Below are 4,657 nucleotides of genomic sequence, written 5' to 3' on the forward strand. Positions count from 1 at the left end.
GCTAAATTGAAACGGCATGTCATTTTATTGTGATTGGATTGAATACTTTTATTCTTTATGAACCTTTTATTTTATTCTATGTAAAAGCCACAAGTTCCGAAGAGATGTGACCTCTCGCATGAATAGGGATTGATCCGGGGTTATGTATATTTCATGTGTTACTGATTTGTTTTGACAGCGTTACTTCGGTGTATCCACTCCACTGAAAGTCGTCCCGGGCTTGTCCATTTGCCTGTAGCCTGGATTCATGGCCGGCAATGAATTGTGTGTTGAAGGGTCTGAAGGAGAGAGTTAATGAAGTAAAAATTAATGAAGCACGTGAGCACCACCATCTCAAGGCTGTAAGCTCCTCCATGCCCCATTTATAATGTATGATCTCAATAAAATCAATCCAATGTACCAGTTCTCACTTAGGGTAAGAATAGATTTACAGATTACCGCCCTGTGTTCCCCTGGTCATAATTACACCCACCTCCCCCTCCCCCTGCTACAGTCAAAGTGTGCTGCTGGACTCCTTAAGAGAATTTAATGTGAAGTTTCACAACACTGTGCACAGACAATGTCATTGTCCTCCTGTCACATCACTGACTGTTCAGCTCCGATGCTCCAGGTCCATCACAAGCTCTTCTTTAAGACACAAGCTGTACCAAGCTGTACTGAATCTCTGCCACATGTTACAAGACTCTTTGAGCGTTTACTAGTTTGCAGAGGGTCCTTTTTATTGGATCAAATTTATGAGATGTGTGAGGTAAAGAATCTCTGATAGCCCTTTTACTTTCTCCTTCAGTACTTCCTGAAGACTTGTTGAAAGTTGTAGGGAGATAAAGTGCAGCAAGTTGCCTGTATTAGAGCTCCCCCCTCAGGAACAAGGAGGTATAATGAGACTGAACGATGAGAGGCAGCAGCGTTACAGGGTGTCCATTTAGCATCTGCACTGAGAGATCATGAGTGTGTATTTTGCAGGCTTCATTTCTATGAAAGTGTGTATTTATATATTTTCTACAAAGATTCCTCAGTTGTTTTGAAAAGACAAACCTCTTCTAATAAAATGTCCAGATAACATCCACAACAGTAAATCCCATACTTATTATTCTTACTGTGATGTATATTCTACAAAATGTGCAAAATCATGAAAACCCTCCAAATGGTTTACTGCTTACCGTTAACTTACCGTACACAATCACTATCTGCTAGGTGTACATGAGATGTTTGCATAATTCCCATATGCTTTGTGTAATTAATATCGTATTTTCAGTGACTTGTCTTACTTCTCTTGAAGCTGAAGTGATAAACTATTTGATTTGCTTGCATCTTCAAATGCAGACATTCACAATACCAGCTTAAATGTAGGAATCCCGAGTAAATTAGCATCAGATTTTGTTTTTAGATAAACCAACACAGGCTTTAGACATGCACATACAAAACAGAATTGTCAAGTTCAGCTACCTGATGTGTCTACCCCTCCACCTCCATGAACAATTCTGTATTTATAATGTCATCTTATCACGCTCCCCTTGAAGGCAGCAGCAAGTGCACTTATGCCTTTCTTTGTTAGGGTGAGTTGGCAATTTCCTGTGAGATGGAGCAACTGCAGGCAGCCCTTTTCTTTGATAATGTCCCTGACACCTGGACCAAACTGCTGTTTCCATCACTTTGCAGGCAGGAACAGGAGGAAAGGAACATGTCATAAGCCTCCTGCCACCCAGAGTCACTCACTGTGCATTTAACAGCACTCTCCTCAGTACACTCTCCAGGATGTAGAGGTCAGAACCACAAGAGACATTCTTGTTCGGAAAGTTGTCTTGCTGAGCTGCAACAAGAAAGTAGCAACAGTCGAGATACCATTTTACCATCAGGATCAGCATTTATCCAATTATCTTGTATGTGTTCCCTGCAATAACTCCGCTTTACATGGTGTACACTGTTCAATTTGTACCGTGTAAAGCTGATTATTAAGCAGCAAGCCTGAAATGGTGTTTATTACAGAGGCCTGACAGATTGAGTCTAAATTATAATTAATCAGTTGATTTTGACCCACAGATTGTGATTGTGCCCTGTGAGTTTCATTTATTCAGCTTTTCTTCTGGCTCTGCTACAATCACCGCAGACCTGCAGGACTCCCTGGCAAATTAACAGTCTTCACGCTACCCTGCAGCCATAATGAAAATATCAGTCAATCAAACTCCATATTATACTGTGAAAGCCTACCCCAAATCTCCAGACCTGCATACAAATAGAAAACTGCAGAACGAGTGGCACGGTATTTAAAATCTAGTTTACTTTGTTGTCCTGCCATAGAACAGATGAAATGGACATTACGATGCTTTGGGGAAATCCAGGCTTTATTCCTGGAGGTAGGAGGGGAGAAGTGCATGCTGGGATGCGGGGCCCATCTGCGACCTGTCTGCATGTCCGGTGATGTATAGCTGTGGGTCGGACAGTCAGGGCTGTGTGTTGCTGCTCGGTGTGCCATGGCTCTCAGGGCCCTTTAGCCCCCAGTCCCTCCTCACAGGTACCCCGCCGCCCGCCACCATGCGCTACTCATTTACTGCTACACTGGGTTTCATAATTAGCGCCGCAAGGCCTCATTAAATCTGCTCTAATGAATAAATATTGTATTTCATAGCCTGATTACCAGATCAGCTCAATGCTTGAGCGTTGTAAACAATTACTTCCCTAAATATTCATCACCCCAAAGTGGATGATCATTGGTATTTAATACAGGACTAGTATTTTCAAGTGCATCTTTATTATACTAATAATAGTTTTTGTAAATGTTCATTTTAGAAGAAAAATAAAATCGGTTATTTATTAGATGTTCTGCTCTTATTAATCGTTGAAAAGTATGAGTATTATATATTTATGTATATTTGGTTATTGCAGTACAATACAAACAACCCAATACAAATATTAATGTGAAGGTTGTGAAATGTGTGCTAGTGAGGTGGTTCTAAATAGTCATTTATAACCATTTACCACATTTAGTGTATCTAATGGATTGTATAATGTCAAGAATATTCCATTAATGTGTATTGTATTATAGTTAGACTGGTCTAAATGTAACATTATTACAGATTCTACACATGTATTTAATCCACTTGTTTATTTTTCTCTTTTTGTATGCCTGGTAAAACATGACCAGGTTTTATTTTTTCCATTATGCATTTGTTTTAACAAATATATTCAATTGTTTTGTTTTGTTTAATCGTGCTAAATGTCTCTATCACTTGAGTTGGCTATAGTCAAGTGATTAGTTAAGTTTAGGGTTTGAATGACAAATTCAAAAGGTATCAGTGCTAACAGTGTTAACCTGGGGAGGAACCTGTGAGTGGGCGCTGTTCCTCCACCTCGACAACCTCCCTCCATCAGAGGTAATCGCAGTATGAACGCTTCGCTGGGACATGAAGGTAGGGACTCACATGCACAAACATGCACACAAGACCTCCCAAAAAAATAAATAAAAAAAGGCTTAATAAATAGTGCAGGATGCAATAAAAGTCACTGTATGTCTTTAAAGTTAAAAACGTCATTTGAGTTCAACATTTCCCAGATCTTTCATCTCCGAACATAGGGCTCTTGAAAAGCCCACTAGCGTTTCCTTAAACCGTGGCTCCATCGGGGCTATAAATGCATTTTACAACCTTCAGGAGTTAGTGATTTAAAAAGGGGCTATTCAAAAGTTTTTACTGGGAAGTTGATTTACGTTAATAAATAATCTGTTTTACAGACATCTCCCCTATGTAAGTCTCCTAAGAAAAGTCTCCTTTGGGCCAGGAAGTTGTGATTGATCAGTAAAAAAACGCTGCAAAACCCATCATTTAATAAATTAGCATTAAATGCAAAACCAAAGGGCAGTGTACATACTTTGCTTCCCTTACACCTTAAATTAACCATTAATAAACATTTTCTTTGTATTTAGATTGTGAACAATCTTTTTTTTTAAATCAATGATAAATTGACTCAACCTCTTAAGCCCCAAGCCTGTTTTTCAGGTTTCAGGCTCGAAAATGACATTCCCAGAACAAATGACCATATCTTCCCTTCTAAAAGGGTTAAATTAATAATCTTCTTTGACTGCCAAGGCACACACCTGTGAGTTGGATGTAGAAAAGTCAGAATCAATATAGATGTTTTTTATTTTAAAGAAAATTCAGATTGAACATGGTAAAAAACTGTAAATTATAGTGTCCGTCCAAATAATATTTTGTACTTATAGTGAAAACCAGTGGCGGCGCTAGGGGGTGGCTACTTGGGCTCAAGCCCCGGATGTTTTCTGAAAAGCCCCGGATGTTTCACTTAAAAACAGTGATGCAAATTAGTCGCTTTTCGGCACCTCCCGCTTTTTTAACGCTGATTTGTGTGACTTGTGTAATTCGTGGAGAACCGAAGAGTTTTCGTTTTGGGGGGGGGGGACTTAGTTGTAAGCACAGTGGCGATCTATTGTTATTAGCATCTGGTTAGCTAGCTATGCTAACGAATTTAAAGAGCTTTTCTACAACCAGGTGTAAGAGAGCTCTCTCCTGAGAGGCTCAAATAACCTCAGCTCAGTGAGGTTAAGGAAAACCTTGATATTGTGGTGACCACCTATTAATACACTGGGACATCATTCATACATGGAACTACAGTTGGGGCTACTGTTCCCACACGGACATGTTAT

This window comes from Notothenia coriiceps, unplaced genomic scaffold, assembly GCF_000735185.1.
Source record: "Notothenia coriiceps isolate Sejong01 unplaced genomic scaffold, NC01 NC01_scaffold00037246, whole genome shotgun sequence".
Taxonomy (NCBI): domain Eukaryota; kingdom Metazoa; phylum Chordata; class Actinopteri; order Perciformes; family Nototheniidae; genus Notothenia; species Notothenia coriiceps.